The sequence below is a fragment of the Oreochromis niloticus genome, linkage group LG11 (assembly GCF_001858045.2).
Source record: "Oreochromis niloticus isolate F11D_XX linkage group LG11, O_niloticus_UMD_NMBU, whole genome shotgun sequence".
Taxonomy (NCBI): Eukaryota; Metazoa; Chordata; class Actinopteri; order Cichliformes; family Cichlidae; genus Oreochromis; species Oreochromis niloticus.
The window spans coordinates 26,054,445-26,070,027 of record NC_031976.2 but is presented as its reverse complement, the minus strand read 5'-3'; positions in this window follow the sequence as shown (position 1 = coordinate 26,070,027).

Genomic DNA, 15,583 nt, shown 5'->3' with positions numbered 1-15,583 from the left:
GAGGAAGATTTTAACAATCTCTGGTTGTGATGTTTTATCATGGGGAGGATTTTGAATAAAGCTGTAAAACAAAAGAAAGAGTTATGTTGACATGAATGATAGGATCACAGTATTCCGAACAGATACTGGATCAATTTTGGCATACTTGGTGATTTATAACAATAAAGCACCATTGTCCTTTATTCAATAGCTAAATGTGAGTGCGCGTGGCAGCATTCCCCTGTCTCTTTGCTGAATAGAGGTACTATGGGTCAGTGGAGCAGCTGGTGACTGGGAGGAAGAACTTAACCAGGCTTCCTTTGTGGATCAGCTGTCTCTGGCAGAGCTTTGTCATTCTAAATTGGGTCCTTTACATCCAGGGCCTGGGGAGGTTTTGACATGTAAATGGAGGACTGAGAGCTCCAAAGCCCCATGATTACTCACTAAAATGCTACAGGGGCCAAAAATGGTTCCCTGAGATGTGCCACTGGAGGTGCAGAGGGGGAGATGTTCTGTCTTCAGTCTGTGTTCTTACCACAGACTGAAGCGTGCCTCCGAGTCAGGAATTATGGTAATGATCTGGACACCAAATACCCTTAAGAGAGTTATTCACCCCTGATACAGGGAATCACTATGTGAGCATGCAACATGTAAACTCTGTAAAACCCATTGGAACAATGTAGTTGGTGCAATGAATAAACCTGACTATGACACTTTGTTTATCCCCTGAGAAGACTGATGAATAGTAGTGATGGGGAAAAGAAACATGAGATTGGTTTTATATTTAGCTAAAAGCATGCATAACAACCACAACAACAATAGAGAACTTGATTTAAGCTGAGGTTCTGGAGTTTGCATGTAGCACATATGTGGACAGATCAGGTCACTGTTGGCAGCATTTTATTGCATGTCATTGGATCTATCCACTTTATAGTCTTTTGTGCTTAACCTGCTCAGGTGTGGCCCATCCCTAACCAGTTCAGCTCCACCCATCAATTTCCTAGAAGAAAGGTGAAGAAATGCCCTGCGGCAATCACGCTAAATATTACACAAGATCCAAACACTTCAGCTTTTTCTGGGAAACAAAGTGTACAATCAAAAACTATTTATTCTCAAAATGTTGACTTTAAGAAATTACAGTTTCCACCAGATTTTGTTACATAAGTGCAAGGTGAAGCGTTCATTTTAATGGAGTCTAGTCAAATAAAATGTATTTGATTTGTATGCATTCAGTTTATAACAAGCATATTTTGAATTATTTGAATAATAGAAATTCAAATAAGAGAAATATTTTTATGACTGTAAGACTGAAATTGTTTGGTATTGTCATATTTTGTAAACTGAGAGGCTAAAAATGGGTGGATGTAAAAATCAATAAATGTCCTGCTTAACATTAAAATTACAACAAATGTAAACCAAAGAAGAAAAAAGTATTAGTAAGCTTCCAAAAAGCTAAAATTAACAAATCACCATATATTTAATTAGTTTGCAAACAATGAATTTAAATAAAAAATAAAGAGAAAATATATACTTTTTAGATATTTGTCACACTTGAATGTTTCAGATCCTCTAAATAAATTTTAACATTAGACAAAGATAACCTGAGCAAATACAGAATGTAGTTTTTAAATCCTGATTTCAGTTATTAAGAGAAAAAAGCAACCCAAACCAAATCTTTCGCTATGTAAAAAATAATTTCCCCCTAAATCTAATAACTGGTTGTGTCACCCTTGGCAGCAAGAACTGCAATCAACCATTTGCAATAACTGGCAGTGAGTCTTTCACAACGCTGTGGAGGAAATTTGGACCACTCTTCTTTGCAAAATTGTTTTAATTTAGCCACCCGGTAGAGTATTCCAGCACGGACAGCTTATTTAAAATCATGCAAAAGAATCTCACTGCGATTTGTCCTGACTTTGACTAGGCTACTCCAAAACATTATTTTTTTCTCATTTGTTTGCTTTTTGAGCCATTCACAGGTGGACTTGCTGGTGTGGTTCAGATCATTCCTGCATAACCAAGTTTGCTTCAGGGCACAAACTGATGGTCAGACCATCAGGTAAGGAGCAGAATTCATGTTCCTGTCAATTATGGCAAGTCGTCCAGATCCTGACCGTCACACTTTTTGGTCAGCAGTGGTTTTCACCTTGAAACTCTCCCATTGTTGGTATTTTTGCCTAAGTTCTTTCTTATTGTTGAATTATGAACTCTGACCTTAACTGCGGCAAGTGAGGCCTGGAGTTCTTTAGATATTGTTCTGGGTTCTTGAGTGAACCGCATGAGTCGTCAGTGCACTGGTGAAGTCATTTGAGTAGGCCGTCCACTCCTGGGAAGGTTCACCACTGTCCTAAGTGTTCTCCATTTGTGAATATTCGCTCTCATTGTGGCTCATGGAAGGCCCAAAGCCTTAGAAATGGCTTTGTACCCCTTTCCAGACTGATTGATGTCAGTGATTTTGTTTCTCATCTGTTTTTGAGTTTCTTTAGATTGTGGCATTTTGAGATCTTTGAGCCTACTTCACTTTGTCAGACAGGTTCTATTTAAGTAATTCAACAGCTCTGGCATTAATGCTGCCTAGGTGTGGCTAATGAAATTGAATTCAGCATTATAAAAATATTGTTAATCTCTGTTAACTCATGAGTAAATAAGACGGGCAATTACTTTTTCTCCCTCAATAAATTAAATCATCATTTGAAAACAAATTTTGTATTTATTTGTGTTATATCCGGTTAATCAGGTTGTCTAGTATTAGGATGTATTTGATGATCTGAACCACTGAAGCGTGAGAAATTTGAAAAGACAAAACAGAAATCTGGAAAGTGGCAAGGACTTTTTCATGACACTGTACAATAAAAAAGTGCATGAAAACCATCTAACAGAAGCCTAAACTTTTATCATTTCAGCAACTCTATAAAATGAAGCTGACAGCCGGACAGCAACGCCCCAGTTAGGTGGTTTTTACGTCTGTGTGCCACATGTGTGCATGCATGTGCACAGGCTGCAAAGTGCCCAACACTTCCAACTCACTCACTTGCAGAAGAAGCTGTGCATATGCATTTAAATAGATTGCAACACTGCTTTAACCGAAAGAGCAAATAAAAACAAGGACAACTTCGTACTTTTGAACATGCACCAGAGCTTCAAACATATTGCGTTTACACAAACAAAATACACCGTGGCCTGAATAATGCACATCACACATCTGGAGCACGTCTGTCTCGTATTAGAAAGAGAGAAAACCAACAGCACAGAGCTGCTGAGTGGCAAAAGCAGCAGGCATACAGGAAGTGAAATTTGCTCAATATACTGTAGCCTGGGGCAGTTCGAGGCATAATTGCTGACACTCCTAGCTTGGGCCATTCTGTGCTGCTGTGGTCAGGGAAACCCTCTGTTATTGACAGCTGCCTGATGCACGACACACAAAAAGGACATGACACGATGCATGTAAACGTGGATTTATCCTTGTCCTCTATGCTTGCACAGCTTATTATAGAAGGAATCTAGCAGCATAATAAACTAGGAATTCCTGCCTGCTGTGGCAGTGCTTCTTTCCAGGCTGCCCTACTTTCCGCCTCTGGCTGTTGACTTGGATTATTTGTTCTGAATGGCCACGTAGCATCGTTTTTTTTTCTTTACTTTTCTGTTAATGAAGAAATATGGTAGCTTGGCAATTGGGGCAAAGAATACTTATTCCTATTGCAGTGGATCTGCAATTAATATTTTCCCTCAGTGGCATCACAGTTGTGAGGTCAAGACTGTGTGTATAAAGAAATGTTTTTCACAGTCCTTAGAGAAGACTGTGATAATGAGCTTGAATTATCAGCAGTCCAAACAGCTTAAGTTGCAGAATGTGTTTTGGAGCTGTAAAGCACTTGATAATATGTTTACATTTAATACCTATCAAACAGTATCTGATCCGATGCATCTTTGCAGTACGCTGACGCAGTAAGAGATAGAGAGGGGGCACGGGAGTATGGGGGGGTAAGGAGATGAACAGAACAGCAGATAATGACCTCAGCTTCCATCTGCTGGGCACTGCAGGGCGGAGACACCTTCAACCTGCCATCGGTCGGTCGCCACGGCAATCTGCCGCTCCCCATCGTCCCAGTGACATCTGCTTTTGGGTGACTGAAAGATGAATGCAGTACCAACCGCATGGGCACAGAACAGACGTCACACAGACCTCTAGACGCGCACACTAACACTGCGGCACAGATGGCCACAGACACACTACTGTGGAGATTACAATCCAGGCATTCTCCACTGCCTCTAACCTCTCAGTAAAGTGGATGTAAAATAATCACAGATTTGTACCACTGTTAGCTGTGACTATGTTTTGGGTCTCTTCCTAAAGAGATGGCATAGACTACTACTGGCTGGCATTTCAAAAACCCTGCCTCAGTGCCGTTTATTTTGGCTATCTAATATCCAACCTCCTGTTACACTGCTCACACATGACATAAGCTTCTACTGGTTTATGAAATCAGCATAGTGCTTATGCCTGTTTGAAATCATGACTCTGTTTGTTTTTAGAGTATGGGGATTAAATGTCTTTGTTTACTAGTACTATGTATCTATGGCAATATCGTTTTGCTTGACTAGAGTCCCCAGCTACAGCTGTCACAGTTATTTAGTGCCTCTGCGGTAACCTTGGAAACACCCATCCTGCGTACAAGTGTTTTCACAAAGTGAGATCCTGATAAACAGGTGACGAGCTGTGAATATGGTGATTACATACAAAGCAGTCAGGAAAAAGGTAACAAAACCACCTTATGTGCTGAGTTCACTTTGAGGAGAAGGACAGCTGAAGAGAGTGAGAAGAGAGGGAGAGAGAGCTGGGGGGTTGGGGGATTAAGGGGTGGGGCGGCAGTGACAGGGGAACAGTGGAGCAGAGAAAGCAAAGGAAAAAAAGGGGAATTCAGGTCAGTGTTGTGGATTATACATGCTGGGCTGGACATTTTAGATCTATCTCTGGTTTGTAGAGAGAATGAAACACTGGGTGAGAAAGGCCAACTGAGTGATAGATGGATAAAAAAGAAAAAGCGGGAGAGTGAGCGCATGAGAGAGGAGCTGCAAAGTGACATGATCAATTGTAATTGGCTTTCATAATTTCTCAGGGAGCAGGACTGAAACTTTGTCGCAATCATCTCATGAGACAGCCGGTTAGATTTAAAGGGGGAGCTGACAGGTTATGCCTGGCTTGAAATATTACTCAATACCCAGATAGATAAATGTGATCCTAAATGAAACTGCTCTTTGAGATCAAGAAGCTAAAGCTGAAAGGGGTATTTTTGAGAATCAGAAGTTGAAAAAGTAAACTCAGCCTTAGATGCAGAAGAGCACCAAGTGTTAGCAGAGACAGGCTAATTTCACTGGGTTGACTTGCAGGGGTAACTGAATATGTACTGTAGTTGGGTTAAATGGAGCTATTTAGAGTCAAGAAAAGCCATTTTTTGGTTGCCAGAAAAATAAAATATCTGTCAGACCAGAGTCAGGGGTGTCCAAATGTGAAAGTGTGTCAACAGTTTGTTTACTGGGTCAAGAAGAATCTAGGTCATCCTGGACACAGATGTTTGTTTTTCTGTGATCCTGCTTGATGACCCTAAGTTGACCACAGAAATATCTGAGTCTAGTTAATAAACAAGCTACAGCCCAAAATAATTGAACAAACTAACTTAATTTTAAATATGAGGATTGTTTTCAATGAATATCCACAGATGTCACAAAATACTGAGTTTTGTCCAGAATAACTCTAAAGCATGCTTTACTGGGCTGAGATCAAGTGACGGACTTTGCTACTGAAGAATATCCTATTTCTTTGCCTTAAGAAAGTAGTGGGTTGCTTCAGCAGTATTCTTTGGGTCATCATTAAACTTCTGTGATCTTTTTTTCAACATTTGCTTTTCAGTCCCATACACTTCAGAGTTTTTCCTCTTACTCATATCAGCAGTCATAATATCATCAGTAAACACTAGTGACTTAGATCTACTTGTGTTTCCTGACTGTACCCTACATGGAGATCTTCACCTTTCTGCAATCCTTCCTGTCTTCTTTTGGCTGCTCACTAAAGGATTCCCCACAGCGGATCATCTGCCTACATCCAACCCTATCCCGAGCATCCCCTTCTGTCACACCAACCCTCTGCATGTCCTCCTTCCCTACATCCATTAATCTTCTCTGTGATCTTTCTCTTTTCCTTCTGCCTGGCACTTGCATTGTTTAATCCTTTATCAATTACATCCACTATGTCTCCAAACCATCTCAACCAACTTTGTGTCCAATCCACTAAACGCTGCTTGTCTCTCTGAAATATAAAAATCTGTCATTGTCCAAAAAACTTACAAGCCTAACGCTGAAAGTCACATCTTACCCATCTGACATTTAAAGGGCTATCACCTCTGTTTTCAAGCTGAATCATGTTAATTTAATGTGGGTGGATAAGTGAGAGTGTCCTATTAAAATTCAAGTTAGAGTTTTATATTCTCACATTGTGCTCCTTGTCTCATTGCCATTAGATCTGGCGTCTCAGCAGGCAGGCATGTCCAGCCTACAGTTCAGATAATTTGTTTTCATAAGCCCACCGGTAACATGACTTTGCCCATATCTAATAACATTAATCAAAGATATCCCATTGTAACCTTTTTAAATAACTAATTTTAAATTGAAACGGTCATTAGTTCACCTTTTTCATCTTTTTCTGTGGCATTCTTTTTTTAGCTTGTCTTCAACCACGATGTGACAATGGATCTCAAGCTCTTTATTCAGCTGAAAGAAACAGCTAATGCTTTCAGGTCTTGAAGATTAGCTGACCTGACCTCATGATGAAACACTATCTGTTTTTTGATTAGCCATGTAAAATGTCACTTCCATACATTAGCTTCAGTTACCAGAGGCCAGTCAACTTGCACAACGGATGCACTAAACCTTTTCAGCTGCATAAAAGCTATCCATGGTATTCTAAATTGATCCACTGGTTAGTGTTCTTCTACACTCTTTGTTCCTATTACAAAATTTCAGTATGATCTTCAAATTATATCTTGAGTATTACTTCATGTGACTTTTGAAGAGATGAAAAAAGATGCTTTTATAAATACCTCTTCTTCTTCTGGCTACTCCATTTACATCTCCCTATAGCAGATTGTCTGCCTCAGTCTCACACTACCCCTTGCATCATCTGCTGTCACACAAACTCTCTGCATGTCTTCCTTCACTATATCCTTAAACCTTCTCTGTGGTCCTTTACCATTCATAGTCCCTGCATTCAAAGTCTCTACTCTCACCTTCAGACTTCCAACTGTCCTTCCCTCTCACTGCCTGTGAATATGCCTTCCCCCTCTACTCTTTTTTTATCTTCACCGAACAGTAGCTTTGTTTCCAGCACCCAGCAGGGGCACAAGAAGTACACTGGATTGTGGCTCCCACTATTAATTGGTTACATTTTAATTACTTCAACTTCAGAAATGAACTTTATTTCAACCTTAGATAATTTATGCCCCATTTGGCATGAGTTTTGTTTAGATCAAGGGTGCTGATAGTGCCAACCAGGGGACCTTGCTAACATTATGTGAAGGCTGCATGACAAGAAAAGATGGCACATGCACAGTGGAGAATAAAGAGAAAAACTACAAACAAACCAATAGAACTAAATGGGAATTTTTACAATAGTGTTTACACTTGTTTGGCTTGTATTTGTTTTTTCATAGAAACAAAAACCTTGTTACTCTACAGCTGACTTGTGGAACTCTTGCTATCCTGTTTCTTGCACTACAGTCTTCAAATTCAACATCACACTAAGAAGATTCCACTCGCTACCCCCAGCCATGTGTGGCAGCCCACAACACACACACACACAAAATCACATGTTCCCTAGTACACACATCATAGGCACCTACTCACACGTGCCTCCTTGCTCACTACATGAACACACACACATTCAGATCCTGCTGTGCCTGTAAAGTCAGCATAGCTCTCAGAAATTCCTCTAACACCTCCTACCCCATGCACACATACACATTTGAACACACATGCACGCAGTTGTGTGAACCCACACAATTAATGTGAAATCACATCCATCTTCCACCCCGCTGCCCCTCCCCTGTTCTCCATTACAAATAGCTGAGGATTGCATTCTCTCCCTCTAGCTTTGCCTGATGTTGTTTTTACATGTCTTGTTGTGTGCAATACTCTCCCTTATGTAAGACAAGATTACCCAACATGAGCGTTATTCTCAGTGGGGGTGATTGCACTGGTGCATTCCAAACTCAATGAGTGATGGAAGGAGATTGAGAGAGAGAGGTGAGAGAGAAATAATTTTTCCTTAATGATTATCTTCATTGCAGCCCTGCTGCACTCAGTGGTCTACAATGAAGATAAGGGAGGGAAACTGGAGGGATAGAGGTATCCTGCAAAAGCCATGAGTCAAAATTAAACTCACAAGCACCTGCTGAGCTACCACAACCCCCTAGAGTCAACAATGTTAAGTGGATTACTTCTTTGCAGATTTAACCCTTACTTTAGCATGAGTACTGAGGATTTTTGATAAACATTGACCAAAAGATAACTGTGTGCAGTTCAAATCCTGTTTACTCTTTAAAGAATCACTGGGAACTCAAATCTAGTCCAGAATACAGTGAATGGAAAAGAGAATCATGTTCTAAATAGATACTGTCAGGTGTGCTGTAAATGATAGGAAAACATGTAAGCAGAACATGCGCTAAGAGGGGGATCTGACAGTCAGTAATATAAGTTCTGGGGTTTTTGTTTCAGATTTTTCTTCATGTACAGTACTGTGCAAAAGTCTTGAATCACTCCTAATTTCTTTATTTGCTGCTAGGAAAATGGAAAATATATAGACATAAAATACAGAAATACCTTTGAGCTTGAAAGTCAATATTTGGTATGGTCACCTTTGCTCTTCAGCACAGCCGTAGATCTCTTAGACAAGCTTTATTGTCATTTCTTTAGGTAGACTTCAGAAATGGATCTCCGGGCTTCTTGAAGGACATTCAAAGCTCTGCTTTATATGTTGGCTGTCTTTTATTCTTTTCTCTGTCAGGATGATCCCACACTGCTTCAATAATGTAAAGGTTCAGACATCAGAGAGGCCAGTCCATGACTGATAGTGTTCCATTGTATGTTTCTTTTCCAACCGGGTATGTCTTTACAGCATTGGTAGAGTGTTTCATGTTGAAAACACTTTCCAGATAGCATTGTATTGTGGATTAAAATCTGATAGTATTTTTCTGTGTTATGATTCAGTTTTAACAAAATCCACAAATCAGCTGTCTGAAATGCAGCCCCAAACCATGACACAGCCTCCACCGTGTTTTACAGATGGTTGAAGACATTCATTGTTGTACCTCTGTTTTACTTCCTTTATACATGTTGTTAACAATTTAAACCCAATAATTCATATTTGTAATAATCTCTCTATTCAGATCTGTGTCAGATTTGTACTGATTTTTTTTTCTAGTTTCTTAAGGACATTACTTTTAGATATTGTGGATAATTGTTTAGACCCATCATTCCATCCTTTGTCCTCCACTTGTCCCGTTTCCCCAAATTTTCATTGTCACACTGCAAACCATGGTAAGCTATACCATGTTTCCAGCTAATAGGTATGGCAATCAGTTTGTTGATGCAAAAACACTTTTTCATTTTATCAAACTGTGTCATCTTTGGCATTTTTTGTGTATTGAAATTGAAATGTAAAGAAATGGGAACAAATTATGTCTTTTTCCAGTAGGCTCATGGGAACAAAATCTTAATATCAATTTGAAATATGTTCTTTGCAAAGTTTTCTGGTATCTGCAGACACAACCCTAGTTCATCCCTTGAGTTAGGTGCCTTTTTAATACTTGAATAATTAATTGGTCAGTGTTAACTTGCTTAACAAACAAACAAAGCATTCATCTGAAAAAGGAATGTTTTGAAAAACCAGCCAATGTCCAGAGAGAAATCCTGAAAGAAAGCCCAGAGAACTACTGCTGTAGACCATTATGAAAATTAGAAGAAAATCTCATTCCTTGGAATCAAAATATAAAGAAACAAGAGGTGGCTCATGTCTTTTCTACAGTATAAATTCTAAAGCAGTCTCTCGGTGAGATTTGATGAACCTTTGCTCTGTGCACATCAGCGTTAAATCCAAACTTGTTACCAAACAGGTCATAATTCACATAGACCCAGCCACTTTGGTTCTGGTTGGGTCATGTTCCTTCATTCTTCATAAACATGTGATCCAAAGTGATATGTCCTCCTATCAAGTCGTTCATTGTCCTTGCACTCCTTCACGAAGACTTCTCACAGACTAAGCAGGGGGCTTAGATACTGACCGAGACAGATCCTCTATTGATAAGGACACCGAAATAGAACACTTCATTGTATAACACTGTAGCTTCTTTGTGGGCACTGGCATGCCCACATGAGGTATGGGACAGGAATAGAGAGAGACATTTGACTGATACTGGGTTATTGTTGGCAAACTAAAATGTATGTGGAATTGGGAACGTTGCATGGTTATGAAATACTCTGAAAAAATCTAAACATGTTGAAATAGGTGTTCAAGTGTTAATCCTATGATTTACAGACTATAGTAATATTTGTACATCAAATCTGAAAGCTTCACTAATTAGTAGCTTCACAAACACATAAACTGGTCACACAAAGAACTGTAAAATTTGCTTTGGTCGGTTAGAAAATGCCTTCCTCTGAAAACAACAATAATAAGATGTTTCGTTAATATAGGAATTAGCAAGGACATATCTCAGTTAAGTCATGTTAAAATGGTAAATGGTGTCAAACTTTGAACTTGATAGCATCATAAGTATCAGCAGCGAGTTGCACCTCTCCTTCCTGTGAAGGATACTCACAGCTAAGTGGTGTAAGCAAGTCGAGCAGTCTTCAGTGCGTGAAGCGGTTGAAATAACTGAATAACTGAGTTAGTGATAAAAGGACTGCTTGTTCGGCCCAGCCTAGCATCTGACTTGAAAATGACATGTGGTCTAGGAGTGCTAATGTGCAGGGTCACAAGGCATCAGGGCGTATCTCCTTCTAGAGTATGATCTGTTATCAGACTGACTTTTTTAATGTCACTGGTGATTTGAATGCCATATTAATTATTTTAGGAAGCAAAATTCCCTTTGACAGTTAAAGATTAAAGCAAAATCAATTATTTTGTATTTTGAGATAAAAGTTACACAACTGAATTGAATTATCTACATTACATAATGACAGTTCATGATTGTTTGGTCATTTATATGGTGTATTGTTAATGAAGTATACACATTTGTCTTTCTTAAAATACAAAACACTGAATATTATTTCAAATTAACACAGAAAAATTTAAAACAAGAATCTCCCGTGGATCATGTTGGCTTTGATACATTGATCTTGTCACCGTTCCACTGCTGAAAAAGTCTTAACTGCACATACATAATAGCAGTGCTGGTCAAAGGCCACAACCCTTAGTTCCCAGGCTTGTTTGCACTTTACACACATTATTTATAATGGGATACATAACTTGATGAATGAGCCTCCATGATTTTCCTCTCAATCTCTCTCTGTTGAGCAGGCATGTTCTCCTAAAGGGGGGCTCAGAGGAGAAAAAAGAGGAGAGCGTGCTTTTTAAATTAATCAATCCTTCTCATTTCCCCCTCTCCTCTTAAGCAGACGGACCTCTCCTGGAGGGGGGTCTGCAGCAGTAACAGGGGGGAAAAAGCACAACACTGTCATCTGTTTTCAGGTGGCAGAGGCCCAGCTTTAGCTGTGCATTGGCCAGGAGAGTGAAGAGATGGACAGGAAGAGTGTAATAAGGAGGAGTAGGGGGTCATAAGAATTGAGAAGAGAGGAAGGATAGAGTAGAAAAAAGGAAAAAGGGTGAGAGGCAGGTGGTGAAAGTAAGCAGGAAGAAAAGCAGTAGGCAGGAGAGAATACTAGGCCCCATACTAGGAGTTGGGTCGGGATAATAGCCGAGGATCATGAGATATGCTGGTCTCCATACATGTACAAAGGCAGCTCACAGACGACAGTGCAGTGGCATACCGGGCACTGATCCAGTCTCATCCCCCCATGGGAAGAGTCTCTCGTTCCCTCTGTTGGAGTGTCTCTCTCCCTTTCTCTCTCACAAATCACTTAATTCCTATTTCTCTTTCTCTCCATTTCACTCCCTCTCATCTCTCTATTGTCATCGTTGGTCCCATGTTATCCAATAAACTCTCACTCTCAATGCTTTTCCTCACTGGTGCTCATAATCAAATTAGATGTGCTCCAAGTAGCAGGAGGAGAGACCAGTACAGACACCACAGACAACGCCCTTTAACTGACATTTATTTTCTCAATAACTTGTGGTTTAGTCAAAGAGAATGGTAGGTGTTACACTCCCATAGAGATGCATGCGCACACAAGTGTATTAAATAGGTTTAAGATAATGACAACAAACTCAGCGTGAGTTTCCCCTCAAGGTCTACGAGCTGTATTTCTCAGAGAAATTACAGGTCACTTTCGGTCTGTTTACAACCACACATCCTTTTTGTCACATGTGGTTGTCACTATAACTGTAGATGATTGTGTGTGTGTACATATATGTGTTCTAACCTCTCAGATCTCAAACTCACAACAACACCAGTTCACACGAAAATATAATATTACACAAATATCATATATGTATACATAAAAATACATAATAATTTTGAAACATTATCAGTGGTTACCTGAATTTCTGACTTACAAGAAATTAGAAGTCAACAACTGTGATAAAAAATACATTTTAATGATTCAAAACTTTGTAATCACACAGTGTCTCAAATGTGTCAGTGTGGTGCTTTTCTTTGTTTTTATATTGTTGTTTTAAATAGAATACATTTGGTTTTGGTTTGGTTTTATGATCATAAGTGGTTTGATTTTTCTAGTTCCTTTACTTTCTTTTTTCCTTTTTTCCTTTGCTTTCTGCCCAGCACCCATTTAAAGCTGTTTTGTGTGTGTGTATGTGTGTTTTTGTGCATGCGCTGCTCTGCTGCAGTACAGCACCGATCATCATTATCCATGCTACCCACATGCCTAACCCCTAGAAGCCACAGCCACTGTTTATCCAGCCCACCAAGCACATGAGCAGCCATAATGACACTAATTGCCCAAGAGCTCACTCTTCCTCTGAGTGGTTTTGAACTGCATTGTGCCTTAAGAGCCATCTGTGTTCCCATCCTAAATCGATCTGTCTTTAAAATTCCAAAACTACAAGAGGACAGGGAAAGGCACTACTCCTATTCATAAATAATGTGTTTGGCATGAGGGGTGTGGGCTACTGTTTCTGTGTCTGCTTGAGCTGGGAGTTGGCCCTCTCTTGCCCACTGGAGGTCTGGGAGAGTAGAGCAGCTTGTGACATCTGACCCTACTGCTATGCAGCTTACAGAGAGGAGTGGTGGGGAAACCTGCCAAAACAAACTGGTGTTTGACTTTGGTGGAATATTTCTCATCATTCGTTTCTCGTGGATAACTCACTTTATTTGCACAACGAGGAAATGGTTGTTTTTATTATTATGATATTAGTCATTTTTTGAGTCACTTAATTGAAACACAAATAATCTTCAGCAAAAAAAGCAAACAGTCTTTTATTTATGATTTCATGGAATCAGATAATTGTGCTTTTTATCACTTTAAATCAGTTACAGATAATTATACAATTAAGGCAGAAATCAACACATACTTTCATCCTGGATTTAACTGCTGAATTTTCCCAGCTGACTGGTTAATCATCTGGTTTTTAAACATCAGAAAATTGTAAAATTCTCATTACAAGGAAGTCTAACATTTCCAAATATTCAGTGTAGTCTTTTATAAGATATAGAAAACCAATGATTCCTTAAGACCCAAATATATTTAGCCAACAAAGTGTTTTGGCAATAAGTTGCCTTTGTTGTGTTTGTTGTTACCCTAATTCAAACCATAGCTACTAACTTCATGCTGTAAGGAGAGAACATAACCACATAATAGGAGACAACAGCTGGCCCGATGCAGTTTAAAATAAACTACATCACTTCTTCTTTTTCTTCTTCTTCTTTTGGTTGCTACCTTTAGGGGTTGCCACAGCAGATCATCTGTCTCCAACTCACCCTATCCCTAGCCTCCTCCTCTGTCACACCCACCCCCTGCATGTCCTCCTTCGCTACATCTATGAACCTCCTTTGAGATCCTACTTTTTTCTTCCTGCCTGCCAGTTCCATTTTCAACATCCCTTATCTACCATCCCTCCTCTGCACAAGTCCAAACCATCTCAGTCTTGCCTCTCTAACTTTGTCTTCAAGCTGCTTAGTTTGAGCATGTTCGTCTGATATACTCATTTCTCTCCCATCCTGGTCACTCCCAATGAAAATCATATCCTATCTTACACCTAAAGTTCAGTTCTCATAAAAAACATATCTCATCTGTCTGTGCACAAATAACCTTGAGTGTCAAAAACACTGCTATATGGTTCAATATGTCTATTTTATTGGGAGCTCTAATGGGATTTAGGTCAACAAAATTTCGCTCTAACTTAAGCTTAGTCCTCTTGGCTTCTGTCGCTGTTTGAAAAAGGTATACACACTGGTAGTGTTGAATTTATGGAGAGTGACTTTGGACGTTGTGATATACATGACCACTAAGCATTGCAAAATACAACATTGCATGACACTCTCTTGTCATTTGCATCAAAGAAAGTCCACATCAGACTGTGGGGGTGGTGGGTGCGGCCTTATCCCCAGATATGTTTTGCAAATAGGTAGATTGAGAGAGGTGGAATTAGCTTTGAATGGCTCTCTTGTATTTTAATGTTTCAAAGAGACGAGGAAAGCACAGTAGTTCTTCCTGCAGGAGGTTAATGTGTGTCTCTGCTCACTTGTCAGATGTAATTGAAGGGAACAGCTTATGAAAATGAGGTGGCAGGGACGAGGTCTTTAATTAGATCATGGACAGAAATGAATTAGAATCACCACTCTCATTACCCACAGCAAAACTGGAGCAGCACAACAGTGAATACAAAAAACTTTAATATCTTCGAGGCTGTGTTAGAGTGTAAACTGGGTTTTAAGTGGGACTAGTGCTTTGTCTCGTGCCACACTTGCCAAACGATAATATATGAGGACATTGAATTTCTGTGTTAGTAAATGTAAGGCTTATTTCCTTCCAGATCATTATTTATTAATAGTATTATTATACTTGTGAAAGGTCAAGCTTTAGCCTGCTTAGGGGATGAATAATGCAACATAGAAAACTGAGGACATCTAGTGGTGAGTCGGACAAATATAATAATTATAATAAAGTTCTTCTCCACATATTTTGACTTTCAAATTATAGTTATAGTTATATTTTTCATCACTTTATTTGAAATAGTAATCACTACTAAGCATGTTAATATCTCATCACAGTAGTGGAGAAAATCTGTCAATTTATACAAAGACAAAAAAAAGATTAAGTAAGGCTTTAATAATCCCGATCATTTTCCTGATGATTTTTAATTTCTAGTTTCAAAAAAGGTGCAGCTGCACTGACCTTGAAATGCTTTACATTCGCCCCAGTGTGTAGACTCAGGGATAAAAATTCGACCGCAGTTTAATCTGTAAGGCAGAGTTTC